Here is a 20646-nt window from a genome sequence, read left to right on the forward strand (position 1 = left end):
TTACAAAATGGGTATCGGCCAGGATAGCTCTGTAACCACCAGATGCGTTTAAAGTAAATAAAAAAATGTATTACGCCAACAATACTTGACTTTCTTTACCTTTACTACAGCTTCAACTGGCGTCCAGAATATTGAATCGAATACAGAATTTAGGCCAAAGACCAAGCACTGGGACCTATGAGATCATTCAGCGCTGAAAGGGAAACTGACAGAAAAAGGTTTGAAAGGTGTAACGGGAGGAAAACCTCGCAGTTGCACTATGAATCAATTGTTAGGAGAGGCTGGAAACTCAGATGGAAGAAGGAGAATATGAAAGGAAAAGGAATGAAAGAGTTGCAGCTAGGGGCCGAAGGCACGCTGCAAAGAACCTTAAGTAATGCCTACAGTGCACCGCATGAGGTGCACTGACGGCACTAGACCCCTACCGGGAAAAATGTATTACGACAATGGAATTTGACTTTTTTTTTTTTTACCTGTATTACAGCTTCAACTGGCGTCCTTTTCAAGGTGGACCGACTTCACATTACTTTTTAACAACGGCTAAGTTATATTTCAGTCGAATAAAAGGCTACTGGCAATGCCCCAGTATTAAAAAAAAAAAGATATCTCGAAACACTGTCTTAATTATCAGACGACGGATATCCGTATAATAACATTCGGGGGCTGACGGTAAATATCCACAGCTAATACCATTGAAGCTAATTGTGATTGGCCGAAGCTCATCCTCAGCAACCACCATTGGTTATAATGATATCGGATGCAGATATTTACCGACCCTCCACAGTAACACAGTGTAGTCGTTATCTTGAAATGAGCACGAGCATGACAATTCAGTACATTAAACGGTAAGGAAAAATAAGTGAATAAAAAACAAATTAATAAACTAATTAATTAGTTATATTGATTAATTAATTAATAAACACCCTTTCGATTTTCAGTTCAATAACTGATTGGTTCCTTTTGCTAACTAGACTTTGGAATTCCCTCCCTGATTTCGTTTTCCTAATTTACAATAATTTATCTCTTTTAAGGAACAGGCATTCTGCTTTTCTCGAGGCTTCTTTCACTTGGTTACCATCGCGCCTGCGCAAGTTAGCGGCACTTAGTCGACCACATCATGAAGCTTTGCAAAAAATAATTAAACAAATAAATAAATCAATAAATAAAAAATAAAATAAAAAACAAAATAAATAAAAATCAAAACAATGTCAATGCACCGCATCCAAAACAACCCACTATTTTTCCTCGAGCGCGTGTTCGGCCCTTCCTAGAATTTGGGCAAAGTTATGCAAGATGGGAAAGGAAACGAAAAAGAGGCTCCTACGCTACCATCGTCCGGTTGGTCGGGGAAAGGTAAACACGGCGGTCAGGTGAGGGAATATTCTTTTCGGCGCTTCTTGCGCAAGGTTAGTCGAATCGCACAGACTTCTGGCCTCCGATGAGTCATGATTTAGAATCAGCATAAAGAAAGTACAACAACAGTAAAGAGAGAGAGAGAGAGAGAGAGAGAGAGAGAGAGAGAGAGAGAGAGAGAGAGAGAGAGAGAGAGAGAGAGAGATTTATATAAAAGCCCAGAACTGAAGACTAAATTAAGTGCACTGAATCTCTGTTTCTCTTTTTCATGTGTGTTGAGAGAGAGAGAGAGAGAGAGAGAGAGAGAGAGAGAGAGAGAGAGAGAGAGAGAGAGAGAGAGAGAGAGAGATTTATCTAAAAGCCCAGAACTGAAGATTGAATTATGTGCAGTGAACCTCTGTTTCTCTTTTTAATGTGTGTTGAGAGAGAGAGAGAGAGAGGTTCATCTGAAAGTTCAGAACTAAAGATAAAATTAAATAAATTGAATCTCTGTTTCTATTTTTATGTGTACTGACACACACACACACACACAGAGAGAGAGAGAGAGAGAGAGAGAGTTCGTCTCAGTTGGGTGAGGACCACCTCGTCGAAACCTTCCTATTTTGATGATACACATTTTGACGGGCTATTAAACAATCGCGTCTAACTTTTCGCTCTTCCCCTTTCTTTCTCTCAAAGCTCTAGCTGCGACCCACAGCACTCATTTAACAACTAGGTGCCTGATTTAATGCTCACATTAGATCCCTAAGGAACTAACCAATCCATTCCTCTTCGTCAGGTTCGAGATTCGAACCCGTCTCGTCTAGTTGTAAGTTACAGGCAATGGAGAAATATAGTATTGCACCAGCCCCAGTTTCTTTTGCCATGCTCCTAGGTTAGGTTAGGATTAGGTAGGATTAGTTAGGATTAGGATGAGCTAAATAGGGATTATGGGGTGTGGGAAACATAGTGAGATTATTTCAAGAAAATTCTATGGTTAGTTTTTAAGATATGGCGTCCCGCTTTTTTCAGGGAAAGATCTCTGTACTCCGTTACATCTCGGGGAAAATGCGATAGGGACAGGATTGCAAGTTCGTTAACTTTCATGTTAAAGATGGAACATACAAGTAAACAAACTGCAAATCCTTAGAGAGAGAGAGAGAGAGAGAGAGAGAGAGAGAGAGAGAGAGAGAGAGAGAGAGAGATTCATCTGAAAGTTCAGAACTGACGAAACGATTAAGTAAACTGAATCTCTGTTTCTGTTTTTATGTGTGCTGATAGAGAGAGAGAGAGAGAGAGAGAGAGAGAGAGAGAGAGAGAGAGAGAGAGAGAGAGAGAGAGAGTAGTTCTGAGTAAACTGAATCTCTGTTTCACTTTTTATGTGTACTGACAGAGAGAGAGAGAGAGAGACACTAATCGTGTAATGATCAATGTTTTTCGCGGAAATACTTTCAATGAAAGTGGCCAAATAGCTCGAAGCCTTCGGTCGAAAAATCCCATATTTTACCTTTTTAAAGATAACTTACAAAAAGGAATCCAACCAATAATGCCTTATGGTTACGTTGACATAGGAAATGCCAGGAATTCGCCAGCCATCCCTTCGGACCGATAACCGAGGCACGGGTTACGAAAAAGGGCCTCCTAAACAACGCTAGACCCTTTTTATTGCGAAACTAGGAGCCCTAAGTAAAATATACAGCTTCACGGGCATCTCTCTCTCTCTCTCTCTCTCTCTCTCTCTCTCTCTCTCTCTCAGGTCAATGGCCGTCGTATTATGTCAACTCTAGTTAACCAGACATCGTTTCTAACCAACCATGACGAGGGAATTTGCATTAAGTCATTTATGAGTTCGTCTGTTGATAACGGAATTAAATCTCCACTGTTTTGCTGTCTCATATAAAGGTCAAAACAGCTTTATATATATATATATATATATATATATATATATATATATATATATATATATATATATATATATATATATATCTATATGTATGTATATATATGTATGTATATAAATACATATATATATATAATATATTACAGTATATATATGTATATATATATATACATATACATATACATATACATATACATATACAGACAGCTTGGTATTTCGACACACCCGCCCATAAACTTGGTGAAATGTCACATCAAGGTGAGAACTTTCACACTGTGATCATTCACCAGGCATCCTTGAACCCACAGTCTCACAAACCGTCACCAAAATTAAATAAATACAAAATATTTTCAATCCTTGTTGAGATGTCCTCTCGTTTCAAAAAAAAAAAAAAATAAGCACTCGATATTTGCAGGTTTTCTTTTTCTTTGATGGGAAATGTACTACGTGCTTGAATGACATCAAAATTGAAATAAAAGTGAAATAAAATTCTTTTTTGTCCGTCGTTGTAAATTCCGTTTCCTGTCACTCAGTGACTAAAGGCCGCCACTAATGTTCCGTTATACCTGTGCAGTTATGCCTGCACAGGCATAAATGCGCAGGTATAACTGAACGTTAGTGGGTTTCAGTTTTGCCTGCACAGGCCGACTGCACTGCAGGTATAACTGAAAGTTAACGGCTGTGCAGGCATAACTGCGCAGGTATAACTGAACGTTAGTGAGTTCAGTTTTGCCTGCACAGGCCGACTGTGCAGGCATAACTGCACAGGTATGACTGAACATAAGTGGTGGCCTTTAGTCACTGCGATTATGGAAACGAATTTACAACGACGGACAAAAAGAATTTTTATTTCAATTTTTATTTCAATTTTGATGTCATTCAAGCACGTAGTGACGGCCTTAATTCACTGACGTGGTTGAAAGGAGAAACTTATGACGCTGAAGACAAACATAAATAGACATTTTTTCCCCCTCCTATTTTTTGTCATGAAAAATCAAAAGTTATGAACCAATCTGATTTCATTCGTCTAATTTATCAATATAAAATTAAGTATAACGAAAAAGGGATTTTTATTTTTAATTTGTTATTAAAATGAATAGACAAAATACCTGATGCGAATGATAAAGTACACACACAAAATCGCATCATAATCAACTCAAATATTAAAACAAAAATACCTTTAAAAACATATAAAAGTTCGGAGAAAACAAGAGTTTATGAAGAAAAAAAAGATAAATGTTTTGCATGGGAAAAATAATGGTTTCAGTGAACATACTGAAATAAAAAAATAAAATAAAAAAGGTACAAAGCCCAGAGCCATCATAGCAGTTTGCGGTCATTTCCCTGATTTTGTACTAAAGTCTTGTGCGACTATTGACTGTTATACTGAACTGTGAGAAAAAAATGATTAATTCTCCATGTTGTCAATGCGATTGTGTAAACATTCTGAATCAATTATCTTTTCTGCAGGTCAGCGGCTCAGTCGATTGTCACGCCAGATAATTCTCAATCAGTCAGTCAATCAATCATTAGCTATACTTGATGTGCTTAGAACCCATCCTAGGCACTTCCGCCATCGTCAGAGGACATGTTTTCCTCCATATTTTCACGACATGACTGGAATGGAATGAAATATAGAATTTTGACCAAAAAGCCCAAGCGCTGGGACCTGTGAGGTCATTCAGCGCTGGAGAGGAAACTGAGAGTAGGTAGGTTTGAAAGGTGTAACAGGAGGAAAACCTCGCAGTTGCACTGTGAAACAATTGTTAGGAGAGGGTGGAAAGTAAGATGGAAGAAAGATAATACGAACGGAGGTACAGTAAAAAGGAAAGAAAGGGGTTGCAGCTATGGGCCGAAGGGACGATACAAAGAACCTTAAGTAATGCCTACAGTGCACCGCATGAGGTGTACTGACGGCACTAACCCTCTACGGGGTACACGACGCGAGGGATAACGAATTCTCTCAATACAACCTATACTCCCCTCCCAACCCACCCCTCCCCCTTTACGTCATCCAAACTGACCCCAACCCTCTCCCCCTCGCCCCTTTCTTCCTCCTTAACTAAGAATTGTGGCTTCAATACTTGCCCTGAAACCCGAGGGTCAAAGGGAGGTTCCGCGAGGCTTCAGCAGAAGCGAGACCACTTTCGGGAGGCCCGTCCACCCTCCCGCAGGGGCCGCTGGGACATCCACTCACCTGGAAAGAAAAAGAAAGAAAAAAAGATATAGGAGGAGGTCCTTTGATTCGATAAAAATAACCTGTCGACATCATATTCTCCTACCTGTCGCCGTCAGACCCTCGCGGAATCTGTCAACAGACGATTACACTACGCCAAAGAAGGAGAGAGGAGAGGAGGAGGAGGAGGAGAGAGAGAGAGAGAGAGAATGAAGGGTATTTTTGTATGCATTAGGAAGAAATTTCCTGATGGCCATGAGTTATACCTCAATACACAGCATCATTTATCCGGTCGTTATCTTAACCTCAAAGTAAGTTTCTCAGCAATTTCCTTATGGTAATGAATATCCAAAAGTATGACAAGAAGCCACTGAAAGATAACTGCGGTAATAAACACAATATAAAAGAAAAATGAGCAGCACACAGATCATCGCCAATAAGCAAAGAACAGATCTGAAGCACCGTTTATAATTAATGGCATTTATTTTTATTTTCGGTGGCAACTGCCAGTGACTGCCTGCAACCGCAAAATTACTGAGCGCACGCAGCCTCGGGGTTAAGCTACAAGTTCAGGGGTATTCGTTAATCATTCCTCTTGTGGCCCTGAAGTCGCTATATTACGGTGAATGCAAGAGTTAGAAGAACCGATGCTATAAGTTCTACGGGCATTGTTTTTTATCATTTTTTAGTAGCAATTGCCACGAACGGCCGGCAACTGTTGAATCATTAAGAGCACAAGCAGCCTTTAGGGCATTGGCGTAAATTCCAGAAATTGCACCTATTCAAACCAGATGCGACTCCGTCAAACAACACACAACCCGAACATCAATCCATCAGCGAAACAGATTTGCTTTTTTTTTATTAGAGAAAAGTATACACCCTCTCTCATCTAAATGAAGTCGGAGGATATACCCCCATTACCGTTTCGGCTCCGTAAAGACTTCTTGGACCCAAAGAATCCGGAGCAATCCTTCGGACCCATCACCAATGATGCACAAAGTATTTAATAAACTGCGTTCCTCTTCTTCTTTTTCTCGGCCCTCGGAGGACCATCTAAAATATTTGTTTTCACTTTTTCAGTTATGAAGAGAATGAGGCGGGTATAACCACCGGATTCCAACTGAACAGTTATTTTGACCTATTCTTGCCAGCAATTGAATCACTGTCGGAAGGTCTGAATACATTTTTCTTTTAATAGCTGGAATGATTCAGTAATAATTTCCCTCAACTGGAATGCAGTCAGAAATATAATAATAATAATATATATATATATATATATATATATATATGTTAAATCCAGAAATGAATCATTTATGCTAGATGACAGTAGGAGGTGTACAATAACCACCTACCAAACGGTTTGTCCGCCAGGATAGGGCGGGGTAGATGGGAACGGGAGGTGGGGAGACATTCACCTCTCCTCAAACAAACCTGTTTGTCCACACTGCTTGTGTGGAGGCCCGGGGGTAGGTTGGGGATCGGGAGGTGGGAGGCAGCGCCAGGTTCAGCGTGCCGCAGCGCGCTATGCTCCTTCAATAACAACAGCAATAATAATAATAATAATAATAATAATAATAATATATATCACTGAGTTGGAATTTAATATTATTTTTTTACTGTGACCTTCTGTTTTTGTATGGTCATCATCCCGAGAGTCGTAGAGGGATAATTATACTGGGTTCAGATTTTATTTCTAAATGACATCTTTTTTCAATTTCTCTATGACCACATTAACCATAGGAAGTAGTTCTTTAAGTTCACCTCACGTGGCGCACCGTAGGCATAACTAAAGGGTGTCTGCAACGTCCCTTCGGCCCCTAACTGCACCCACTTTTTAGCATTTTACTTCCATTCCCGCTTCCTTTCTTCATCCTTGATGTCCAACCTCTGACAGGCTTTCTTTCAGGTCCACCTTTAGACCCTTGTAGTTCATCTCCTTCATTTCACTGAGCTTTTTATGTTGCTGTCTAGTCCCTCTTTTCACTGTCTCAAACGCTGAATGGCCGAAAGCGCCCCAATGCTTGCCTTGACAGCCTATATTTCACAAAATCAAATCTGTGATGACGACTTCTGTGGTGGCGACTTCTCCGTTCGCACAGCAAAACAAAAATCATGCCTATCTTCCATTTGCATACCGAGGATGGGTGGAAATATTACCTACTCGAAACGACCGAATCAAAATTTTTAAAATTAACCCAGTACAGTTTTACCTTGTGGATTTTGGAAATTTGTATAATATGCCACAAACAGATGAATACCATAAGAAAGAGAAATGAATTTAAAAAAGTATTTACAGTATTCAGTAAGCAAATGAAAGACCAACATGACTGAAACAAGATAAGTGTGCCCCAGTGTACCCTCATGCGAGCAACCTAAAAACCAAGAACAGTGGTATAAGATACCCCCACCATAAAGCCACAAGCTGTTGCTCCTGAGATGCCCCAGCTGCCATGCTGGTGGCACAGATACCTCAGTCAGTTAATAAATCATAATTCAACTTCACATGTAATGAACGTTTTACATGTACTTGGTGCCATCCTGGTCTGTTTTGTAGACTATTCTTGGTCAAGAGACTGATTTAAAATATGAAAAGGTCGTGGATTTTAGCAACATTTCAACAAAATGTGACCAAGTTGCAAACCAGCCGTCATTGAAAATTGCAATGAGAGAAAGATAACTATGTTAAAAACGAAGCTCTTACCCTTCCCGTGACACTGTTATTCGTCCCTTGTGTGTGTGTGTGTGTGTAAATAAAGCAAATATGAAATTGTAAATTTCCCCTGGACAAGTTTTCTTATCACACAACTAAGACTTATTAGAGTGGAAAGGCTCTATAATGAAGCAAATTATTTGTGAAGTAATGCAAGCGACAGTTAGGTTCAGACGACCAAACCTAATCATAACTATGCATGACTTAAAAGCTTGACCAGTCTGAAACACAACCAAAGATTTACGCGGAGGTACTATATAAAAAAGGAATAATTTCTTTCTCTCTGTTTCTCCCCTCTCGCCCTCAAAATTTCAAAACTTACAAAAGATAATTGTGCTTCAGAGTCTACTCACTACTTTCTGACTTTGTGAAAACTCAAGCAACTTTCTCAAAAGTCAAAATCGAAATCGGACTTGAATTTATCTCCCTCTTCTGCACTTGTAACCACAAACAACTGCATTGGGTTTCTAAAATACTAAAGCAGAGAAATGACCCTGTTTCTAAATAACTCAGCATTGGATGGACACCTGTTTCTCTCTCTCTCTCTCTCTCTCTCTCTCTCTCTCTCTCTCTCTCTCTCTCTCTCTCTCTTAAAGTGAAGCCACACAAGAAGCAAAATATGACTTTGGGTTCTCTTTCCCTGCTGCTAATACAACTAATAATAAACTATCATTAATAACGATAAGTCAATTCGAGGACAATAACTATCACATCTACGAGTATTTATCTATGTGGGAATGAAGTGTGATAGCTTAGGCGAAAGGCTGGCTTAGTGTTTAGAGATGGTTGGGTCGTGTGGGAAGAACGGGGGACGATAGGTGGAGGGAAAGAGGCTTTGGAAAAGACGGACCTTGGTAACCAGGAAGTGTGAGAATGCGAGCAAGATAAAGGTGATAGATGAAAAGTGTGTAGTGGGGTTCGACGCACTACTGATGACCCATCTGTGTAAGTGTATGAAATTCCTATTGGTTTGGAATTTTCCTTCATAGGAGTTCATCGACAAATCAGTTGGCAAAGTTTGAATGTGGGAAGGACTATTATATTTTCTCTCTGGAGGCGCACGTTTTCAGGGATAACATTTTATTGTAAAAAAAATACACACATGCTCATATACATACAAACATACATGCATACATAGGTATGTATGTATGTGTATGTATATATATAAAAGTATATATATGTTTTATGTGTGTATGTGCCGCCTCACAGTCTAATGGTTATAACACATACCTCCACAACAAAAGCCTAGGGTTCGATTCCCGAACGAGGCAACAATCTAGACCATTGGTCCTGTTGACCAAAGTAACGAATCATGATCATGGTTGTCAGTCGACTATTTTGGATCACAGTCAGGGTGGAGACTGTTATTGGGTATAATAATCCAAAACACATTCTGCCGGACGCCATATGTAATCTCTCTCTCTCTCTCTCTCTCTCTCTCTCTCTCTCTCTCTCTCTCTCTCTCTTACTTCCATGGTGTAAGCAGTGGCAACATCATCTCAGTAGCTACAGTTTCCAATTTCGATTCCAGGCAATAAACACACGATTAAATGCATTATTCCTCAATCATACTCAAAGTATGATAGTCTATCGAATGTTGTGTAACAGCATGTGGCGAGAGAAAGAGAGAGAGAGAAAAGAAGAAAGAGAGAAGAAGAAAGAGAGAGAAAGAAGAGAGATCACTTTGTTATTGTACAAAAGGCTTAACTACAAGGAATTCCACATCCTTTCTATAGGTAAATACCCATCCCCTCCCACACACACACAGGCCCATACACATATTATACATGCATGCATGTATATGCGTATATGCAAGCACACGCGTAGGTATCTGGCAATCTTCCCAGATCTCTTCCCAAAAGCAAGCGAAAGCAGTATCTAAAACAAGACGTCCGGGAAAATTAAGCGCGCTTGAGTGCTTTATCTCCTGACAAGCATTGGGGTCGGCCGCTCGACGCACGAGATCGCCCCCAGAGTCATGGCACTAAAAAAAGAAGAAGAAGAAGAAGAAGAAGAAGAAGAAGAGGAAGAAGAGGAGGAAGCAAACCAGCCACTGCATAGGTTTCCTGTGTGTTTTTGCCGCAGCTGCAAAAATGCGAACAGGTTCGTGCGGGAAAGAAGGGTGAGTGGCTCTTGGAGACAAGGCTGTTGGTCAGTTGGTTGTTTAGTTATTCGTCTTGTTGTCTAAGATTGGTAGTCACGTTTTTGGCGTTTGGTTTTGTTTACTTTGTGAAGAATAAAATAAACGGTGCTGCAAACTCACTCACTTATAACTAATGGATCTTATAAAGCAGTTGAGTTATTTTTAATTATCTGGTTATTCAAGTTTACGTCACAATGAAGAAAGCCGGAATAAGTATATGTACAATAATTCATTGATCTATCGCTAATGAGTCTTAAATAAAATGTTAATTTTGTGGGAAATTACTATTCTTCTGTTTCCTTACTTTTGGAACTCGAAATAAAAATGTTGAGTTATTTATTTGTTCATTAATGTGGGTATTTTTTGATAGACTAGTCATCATCGAAAATATATGACAATTTTCTTTGCAATTCACCTAAAACTTAAAAATATACATACGGTAATATGTATATATTTGTTTCTATAATGATTTCTCTTGGGCCGAACGAAAATGGAGGCTATTTCGAAAGCCAATAATTTGTTGTCAATTTCTTATGACTCTCATAAAAAAGAACTATTTCTTATAAATATCCGGCACAGGCTATTTTTTGTATATTTCTGAATTAATTGACAATTTATATGAACACACGAAAATAAATACGCAAATAAACGAGGGAAATGTGAACTTTCCCGCACAAACTGCAAGAGCAACTTATGGAATATAACTAATTTTAATATGATGTCGTTCTCTCAAGATAGTTTGTTTCAAAGAAAGAGAGAGAGAGAGAGAGAGAGAGAGAGAAATATAACTAACTTTAATATTATGTCGTTCTCAAGATAGTTTGTTTCAAAGAAGAGAGTTCTCCCAAGATGTTTGTTTCAAAAGAGAGAGAGAGAGAGGAGGAGAGATGGAGAGAGAGAGATAATTTTAGCTCAGCCTTTAATATTAGGCCGTTCTCAAAGGAATCCAAGAGAGAGAGAGAGAGAGAGAGAGAGAGAGAGAGAGAGAGAGAGAGAGAGATGGAATATTAATTTTAATATTATGTTTCAAAGATAGTTTATTTCAAAGAAATCAGAGAGAGAGAGAGAGAGAGAGAGAGAGAGAGAGAGAGAGAGAGAGAGAGAGATGGAATATAACTAATTTTAATATTATGTCGCTCACCCAAGATAGTTTATTTCAAAGGAATCCAGAGAGAGAGAGAGAGAGAGAGAGAGAGAGAGAGAGAGAGAGAGAGAGAGAGAGATGGAATATAACTAATTTTAATATTATGTCGTTCTCCCAAGATAGTTTATTTCAAAGAAATCCAGAGAGAGAGAGAGAGAGAGAGAGAGAGAGAGAGAGATGGAATATAACTAATTTTAATATTATGTCGTTCTCTCAAGATAGTTTCAAAGAAAGCCAGAAGATAGTTTATTTCAAAGAGAGAGAGAGAGAGAGAGAGAGAGAGAGAGAGAGAGAGAGAGAGAGAGAGAGAGAGAGAGAGAGAGTCGAATATCTCTTCGAAGCCCTCCCGGTTAAGACATAGCAGAACACATTTTGACAAAGTACCAACACTCACGTCTGTCATTTTTTCTATTTATTCCTAAATCATAGCTACATCACAGCAGCCTACTAACTGCCACGTACATCCTTCACTATTAGAGCCAACACAGACCAGAAACAAGCCCACATAATTGCTAATGTGTTTGTGTGAGTGTTAAATAAAGAGAGACTTTGTAGCTAAAATTTACCGTTATATTACATTCACAGAACCCAATAGCAACTGACTGATTATTTTATCCACTTGGTAGTTCCTCGTTGGACGAGTCGGTAGAGTTCTCGGATAGCACTCTGCTAGGCCCGAGTTCACGTCTCCGGCCGGCCAACGAAGAATTAGAGGAATTTATTTCTGGTGACAGAAATTCATTTCTCGCTATAATGTGGTTCGGATTCCACAATAAGCTGTAGGTCCCGTTGCTAGGTAACTAATTGGTTCTTAGCCACGTAAAATAAGTCTAATCCTTCGGGCCAGCTCAGTGGTCTGGTTAAACTAAAATATACTTAACTTATCCAGCTGGTGTCAAAGAAAAACGAGAACAGGGAGTACGAAAGAGTACGTTTATGAAAATTACGAAACATGAACACAGAAATAATGGCGCTAATTTGATGCGCCTCGAATAAACACGACAATGATCACAGATAAAGATACTTAAGGATTGAAAAGATATAGATAAGCAGTGGCGTAGCTATGGGGGGCCAGGGCCTCCCCCCCAAAGTTGAAATTCTCTTTGTAGCTAAACTGTACCCCTTACAGTATTTGATACATTTGCATACAGTAAGAGTTGAAAAATAATTGAAAATTGAGCTCCGTAATTTCAAGTACAGGTTTACTAATTACTAATACAATTATTTTCCTTCATTCATAGGAATATATACATACGAGAATAGTATATTTTACTAATTAGTTTTGTGTAATTTTCTTTGGACCCCCAAAAAATATCTTGGCCCCACCTAGGCACCCCACTGATGGAATGCCAGCTACACCATTGTAGCTAAGGTACGCCATGAAGAGGAACAAAAATTGAGAAAACAATTTGAAAAGAAGAAAAATACTGATAAATATGAAAAACAAGATTTAAATTGCAACTGGTGATAACAATTACGGAAGTAAGCAAATACATTAACTACACGAAGACCGTAAACAATCCCATTTGAAAGGGAAATCTCACAAATTATAAAGAATTCGAACAAAATAAAAATAATTTAAGAGGCAAAAAAAGAAAGTAGTAAAACTTGAACACGAAATATAAAACAATGACCATTTAAGGAGGAAGAAACCCCTTTCACCTTTCGTCCATCAAGAACTCAAAGGACGCCTCCATCAGGAGGATATTCCCTCCGTCAAGTCAGTCACCTGGAAGCGAAGAAGGCTAACAGACACGTCTTAACGAGCAGAGATTTCAGGGGGCGGGAAGTGGGAGCGGAGAGGGAGGCTCTCTCTCTCTCTCTCTCTCTCTCTCTCTCTCTCTCTCTCTCTCTCTCTCTCTACGCCTAATTAGCACATCTTGGGTTACCTGGCGCGATCTATTGTGGGTCCCGGTACTGACCAGGAGAGCTCAGGTTTCCTCCAAAAGGAGAATCTTTCCTTAAAATTTAAATTTCATTTTTCCAGTCGCTTAATAGGTAAGACAAGCAAATGATTTTCAGCGGCTAATTTCTTTTTGCTTAATTTTTCTTGACTTAAAGGTTAGCCAGGCTTATAATTGCTTCAGTGAAAGGTAATTTTACAAAATACAAATTTCGTCCCTTCATAGTAAGGTAAGACAAGTACCTAACACGTCGCAGATTTTTCTTTGCTTCAGGAAAAGGGATCTCTCTCTCTCTCTCTCTCTCTCTCTCTCTCTCTCTCTCTCTCTCTCTCTCTCTCTTTGTTTGAGGAAACTTGAATCTCTCCACGCGAGGCCTTCCCGGCACTTGGGTTACATCAGTGAAAACGGAAAGGAAGAAAAAATTTAGAATCTTGGAAATCGAATACCACGTTTTGTTACGAAATTTGGGAAAAAAAAAACTCAGTCGGGACCGGTTCGCTTCTATTCCAAGAGAGAGAGAGAGAGAGAGAGAGAGAGAGAGAGAGAGAGAGAGAGAGAGAGAGAGAGAGCTTTCTTTTTTTTACGATTTTGTCGGTGACATGTTTATGACAAAACTCTCACTGAGACACAAGGTACCTGGACGCTCTTTTAATTTCAAAACCTGTAAGATTTTCTCCCTGAATATTTATGCAAACATACAATACATTTTTTTTTACATCATTTGTTTCAGTTACTTATTGACATCTATTACATATGGAGAGATAATTGACCATATCGGCCTTTCACTGTAAAAACTTAAAGGCATTTTTTTATGCTCCAATATTGTCTGAGATCTTCAATTAAAATAAGCCATCAGGGCAAAAACATACCTCGTAAAGAATGTTTTATTTTTTTTTTTGTATAATTACTAGGACCAATAAAAAAAAATAAGAAAACAATGACATTTTCCTCCATGTCTGACATTAATGACTACGACCATGCCAGAAAACAATAAAAATAAAACAAATAAAGAAAACGATGGTATCTTTCTCCATTTGTTAGGAATAGCTGGAAACCTGACTGAAAATACAAAATATACCAATGAATAAAACATGGGCAACGGCAGTCTTTTCTCCATTTCGACCTCAAGCTGATGGACCTTGACGGAATACCAAAACAAAAGCAAGCAAAGGAGAAAAAATTCTTACCATAAAGATAAGGAGTATAAAAAAACTTCCCCACTTATTATTTTTACTTTATCTTTTCTCTGTCCGTGGCTTCTCTAGAAGTTTGCCGATAGAGTTTCATTTATAATACAATGTCGTCTTACAACCTATTGTCATTGAATATAGGTCGTCTACCAGTATGTACAGTAAAGTGGTGAAGAAAAAAATCTGCATAAAAAAAAACGAGAGAAAAACAGTAACTCTCTTGTTCCACGCGTCAAAAGCAAAACCCTCGGAATGAGAATTACAAGATCGTTTCCTACCTGGTAAATATAAGGAAAAAAAAAAATTATAATACTCATAACAAAGTACACCAGAATAATGACCCTTTGACCCCAGAAAGCACCCAAAGCAAAACCCTCATATGAGAAATGCGGGTTTGTTTCCCACCAGGTAAACAGTGGAATGCAAACAAGCACCAGGTCGGTGGTACAATAAGGGGGTTAAATTCCACGGTCTCCTTTCTCACTTTTGAAATTACCTGTCATTCTCGGAGGCAGGTGAGTTCCAGGCCTCTTTAGAGGCAACGCCACCGGTGGTGGAGGAAGGGGAGGCGTGGAGGGGGGGAGAGAAGGAGGACGACGACGAAGAGGAGGACAACCTTTATCAGCCCTCAGGCCAGAGAGAGAGAGAGAGAGAGAGAGAGAGAGAGAGAGAGAGAGAGAGAGAGAGAGAGAGAGAGAGAGAGAGAGAGAGGGTATTAATTCTTATACATCATTTTCAAATAGATTATTCTAAATCAAAGTGAGAGAGAGAGAGAGAGAGAGAGAGAGAGAGAGAGAGAGAGAGAGAGAGAGAGAGAGAGAGAGGGAATAATTCTATACATCATTTTCAAATAGATTATTCTAAATCAAAGTGAGAGAGAGAGAGAGAGAGAGAGAGAGAGAGAGAGAGAGAGAGAGAGAGAGAGAGAGAGAGAGAGCAATTGAAAAAAAAATCCAACCCAACATATCCACGACAACCATACTCACGATGCCAAGACAATTGAAGCGGGGAATAATAATTTCCCTCAATGACTCTCAGAAAACAACCAGCATTTGCATTTTAGCTCTACTTCTCAACCGGAGACTAGAGTAAAGTAGAAAAAGGGTCCCCTCAATGGCTCCTAAAAATATCTAACAATTCCATTACGCCTTTCATTCCGAAGTCTTTCCCTCAAACGGGGATATAAAAAAAAAAAGGTTTGTCTTTTTAATTACGGTATGTGTCGGTGGGGCCGAAAGACCTACAAGGATCTTCTACAAGACCTTCCACACAAATACCGAGTCAAAATAAAAGCCTTACGTTTATGCCCATGCCTCCAGGCGAACTTCAACAGCCGTGTCTTAAAATGTGTGTGAGAGAGAGAGAGAGAGAGAGAGAGAAGAAAGAAATGGTTTCATTCATTGTAATTTTCTAGTTCCTGTGCAGCTCGAGGCATATATATATATATATATATATATATATATATATATATATATATATATATATATATATATATATATATATATATATATATATATACACACATATACAAAATGAGCTTTCTCCTAACATGGGATGGGCTGCAGTCTCATGCCCTTTACAGCCAGTCGACTAACATTCATATTGAGTCTCACATTTTTAAAAAGGAATATGCCTGGATCTGAACTCAAATAACTTCTGACTTTAAGATGGCGTTTTTTATCTTTCTAATAATCGATCTTTCAGGGTTACAGCATTTTGCCAGTTATTCCCCGATATTCGTCATTCTTCGGGGACGCAAAAAGTTGTAAAGTGGAGTTTTATTGAGGAAGACTAAGCTGAAGAAGTAACAAAAAAAAAAAAACTCATTATTTTGGCCAGCATCACCGATTATAATAAAAGATATGCCGTCATTCCATTTGCAAATACAAAAAGTGAGCTTTTCTTACATAAAATTTTTTATAAATTAGAAGGAAAGGCAATTGCACACAGAACATTAGGAAAATATGCAAAATTAGTAAGGAAATTATGAAAAATATTAATTTTTGCGTTATAGAGCAGTTAGGAAATCAACAATCTAACAAAAACAGATAATTACAACTGAAAACATTTTAAAAACTATGCACCATGTCACATGACATAATCGCCCAATTTCTGCGTTATGAAAAAAAAGCGTTAAATACATAAAACAATTTTTAGACTTCATTATAATCAATAAGAGTCGCGAACAGAAAATTACAAACATACGAAACCCGTGAAAAAATAATTATATGAATTCATCAAGAACGATGCAAAAAAAAAAAAATTAAACTCAAAGAAAATAAAAAACAAATACTGAAAATTCTTAAAAAAACATTCAGCAATAAAAAAGGAAAAACGAAAAGAAAAACACCGTCTAAATTCGACCGTTTTCGAAGCACAAACAAAATAATTATATAAATAATTACGTAATTATATATATAATTATATATATATATATATATATATATATATATATATATATATATATATATATATATATATATATATAAATAATTATATAAATTCATCAAAACGATGCAAAAAAAAACAGAAACTCATCAAAGAAAATATAAAAATAAATCCTGGAAAGCCTTGACAAACTTAAGTAATAAAAAAGAAAAAACGTAAAGAAAAAAACACCGTCTAAATTCGACCCTTTTCGAAGCACAAACAAAATAATTATATAAATAATTACATAAAATCCTCAAAAAAACATTCAATAATAAAAAAGACAAAACGAAAAGAAAAAAAAGCACCGTCTAAATTCGACCCTTTACGAAGCACAAACAACTTAAGCGTAAAATCGTGGTCTCTCTCTCAGGCCATCAGCGTAAACACCTGAGACCAGGTATAAAGAAAGGACACTGAAGGACAAACCACGGCGAAAAGATGAAGTGACGATGAAGAGAGAGAGAGAGAGAGAGAGAGAGAGAGAGAGAGAGAGAGAGAGAGAGAGAGAGAGAGAGAGAGAGATTAACTTATAGATTTTAGCTTATATGTCAAGCATCAGTAACTAAGGCCTTAAGGCGCTTAACGGAAATTGACAGTAAAGGTTTGAAAGGGTGTAACAGGAGGAAAACCTCGCAGTTGCACTATGAATCAGCTATGTGAGAGAGGGTGGACAGTAAGATGGAAGAAAGAGAATATGAACGGAGCAGTACAGTAAAAGGAATGAAAAGGTGGCAGCTAGGGTCGAAGGACGCTGGGGGAATAAGTAATGCCTACATTGCAGAGAGAGAGAGAGAGAGAGAGAGAGAGAGAGAGAGAGAGAGAGAGAGATTAAAAAAGGAAGAACACTCACAACTCAGAAGGTAAAAGGAAGAGCGTCAGCTGATTTGCAAACTTCTTTATTTTTCTCAAACTGAAACCAACAACTTTCTTCCCTCTTATGGTTATGAGTGCTTAGACGTGTGCGTTATTATGCCATGATAACTTCTTTTGAATTGAAGATTACTAACAATAAATTTCAATGTCAAACCACACTGACCAGCCAATTACATCTGGTGAAAGGCCTGGATTTTTCATTTACTTCTGAATAAATTTCTGCATATTCTAAAATCATCTTCTATTATCATTGCTTTATATATATATATATATATATATATATATATATATATATATATATATATATATATATATATATATATATATATATATATATATATATGGTATACACACACACACATTAATAATACATTACACACACACACACATATATATATATATATATATATATATATATATATATATATATATATATATATATATATATATATACATACATACATACATATATATATACATATGTGTGTGTACATATCCACGGTGTTTGAGCCAATGGCAAAACTTTCTCTGTGACGAAAATAACTGAAAACCAGACAATCAAAAATAACACGTCTAGTGCTCCATTTTATCTCGGTGAAATTCAATTTTGATATCAATGGCAGTTATTGAATCCACGATGCACGTGGAGAGATTTCAACAACCCCGCTAGTAGTTATCACACTCAGTTACCTCTGTGATTAAAAATTCGCTATGTCATTTTTGTGTGTGTCTGACTTTTCTTTTCACGCTATCCTTTTTTTATTGCACATCGCTCTTCTGTTTTGGGGAATCAAGACGATCATAATGACTGATTTGAGATTTTTTCTGATATATAAGCGTCCATAATAATAACAATAATAAATTTTCTACTACATTACACATGGTAATTCAAGTATAATTTTTCCACTGTCGTTATGGGATTTTTTCAATTCTATTTGCTGAAAAAAACCACAAAGTATACAACAAAAACATTACAAACAATGCTAAATCTTATGCTGTTATTATAATAATAATAATAATAATAATAATAATAATAATAATAATAATAATAATAATAATAATAATCTTCCAAAGAATGATTGCATAACTTCCAAACAGGTCAGAAAATGTCAAAAAAGAGGAACATCGTGCCAAAAAAATAACTAAACCTGTATTAGCAAAGATGGAGAAACATTAATGAGAGAAAAGAGAAGGAAGATGATGTGGAGAGAGGAGGAAGAGGCAGAATAATTTAATATGTTGTTAGGAAAGAAAATAAAAAGTAAAGAAAAAAAGAGACGATAAGAAACCAAAAAAAAGCCCCAGCCCGTCACACGTGGACCCAACCTTAATTTGCCTGACCCTTTTCGACCCAAACCTAACCAGACCTGTGTCGATGTTGTAAACAACTCAGATTGTACTCAGCCTCTCTCACTGGTTCACTCTCTCTCTCTCTCTCTCTCTCTCTCTCTCTCTCTCTCTCTCTCTCTCTCCCTCTCTCTCTCTCAAATAAAATTAGTATTTCCAAAAGAAAGTTGTTGGGCCTCTCTCTCTCTCTCTCTCTCCAAAAAAAAAAAAAAAAAAAAAAATTAGTATTTCCAGCTAAAAGAAGTTATTTGAATTCTCTCTCTCTCTCTCTCTCTCTCTCTCTCTCTCTCTCTACTCTCTCTCTCTTTTTTTAAAAATGAATATTTCCGAGCCAAAGTTTAGTTGTTCAGCCTCTCTCTCTTCTCTCTCTCTCTCTCTCTCTCTCTCTCTCTCTCTCTCTCTCTCTCTCTCTCTCTTTAAAAATGAATATTTCCGAGCCAAAGTTTAGTTGTTCAGTGCTTCTCTCTCTCTCTCTCTCTCTCTCTCTCTCTCTCTCTCTCTCTCTCTCTCTCTCTCTCTCTCTCCACACCTTTTCCATCTTGGTTTACGTGAAAGAGGAAAACTGATGGAAGGATATTACGCCTGCCTGATAATTTCACTTTGCAGAGAGAGGATTTTATGAATGGTTTCACTCTAGTGGGATGAGGATTAACTCGTCGAGGTACCTCTTGTTTTGAGGGTATGCATATTTTTACCAAAGTTACAACCTACAACATCGACCAACAACTAAGTACGTAGCTCACTGTTTAGGTCAACAGAGACATAGCGGATTTACGGAACGAAGTCATTTGTCCTCCCTCGTCAGGTTTGAGATTCTATCACAGTTCATCTTGTTATGCGCAATCGAGGCCAGAGAGAGAGAGAGAGAGAGAGAGAGAGAGAGAGAGAGAGAGAGAGAGAGAGAGAGAGAGAAAGGATGAGGGGAGGAGGGGTTCAAACAGGTGAGATTGGTGGACAAGGATAACGGCAAACCTACAACAATTTTTAACAAAAGAATGCATATGTAAATAAGTTCTAAGAAATCTGACAAAACGAGCCGGTTCCCTCTCTCTCTCTCTCTCTCTCTCTCTCTCTCTCTCTCTCTCTCTCTCTGCATGTGTTTGGTCTCATGCACATAAGTATTAACGGAGAAATCAAATGTGGACAAAACACTTTTTTAAGCCCGGATTTTGGGACTTAAGGCTAAAGGCACCTTCGAAGATCCTATCAAACTGTTGATAATCACTGGGTTCATGGACTGTGTGTGTGTGAGAGAGAGAGAGAGAGAGAGAGAGAGAGAGAGAGAGAGAGAGAGAGAGAGAGAGAGAGAGAGGGAGATAAACTGGATGTCCAGACTGCAAACAGGGTGCACTGACACTAACATCACTTTTTCTTGTAGAGAAAAATCATGTGTAAATTAACACGCAGAAACAATATCACTGTTGACTAAATAACTACGTAATCTGGTACAGCGCAGCAACTGAAATATAATATAAATGAACGACCAGTGCATTAGGA

The 20646-nt window shown here is 37.9% G+C and overlaps 1 protein-coding gene across 8 annotated transcripts in view; it reads right to left on the bottom strand.

The window, feature by feature from the left end:
- LOC136828045 (uncharacterized) overlaps positions 1-20646 on the bottom strand; it is a 423623-nt gene that overhangs the window by 39770 nt on the left and 363207 nt on the right. For 3 of the 8 annotated variants that reach the window (XM_067085732.1, XM_067085733.1, XM_067085730.1), the window contains one exon: positions 5321-5429. The exons of the other annotated variants lie outside the window; for them this stretch is intronic. The gene's annotated coding sequence lies outside the window, so the exon portion shown is untranslated. The remainder of the gene's footprint in view (positions 1-5320; positions 5430-20646) is intronic. 8 annotated transcript variants of the gene reach the window in all.

The sequence above is a fragment of the Macrobrachium rosenbergii genome, chromosome 42, assembly GCF_040412425.1.
Source record: "Macrobrachium rosenbergii isolate ZJJX-2024 chromosome 42, ASM4041242v1, whole genome shotgun sequence".
Classification (NCBI taxonomy): Eukaryota; Metazoa; Arthropoda; class Malacostraca; order Decapoda; family Palaemonidae; genus Macrobrachium; species Macrobrachium rosenbergii.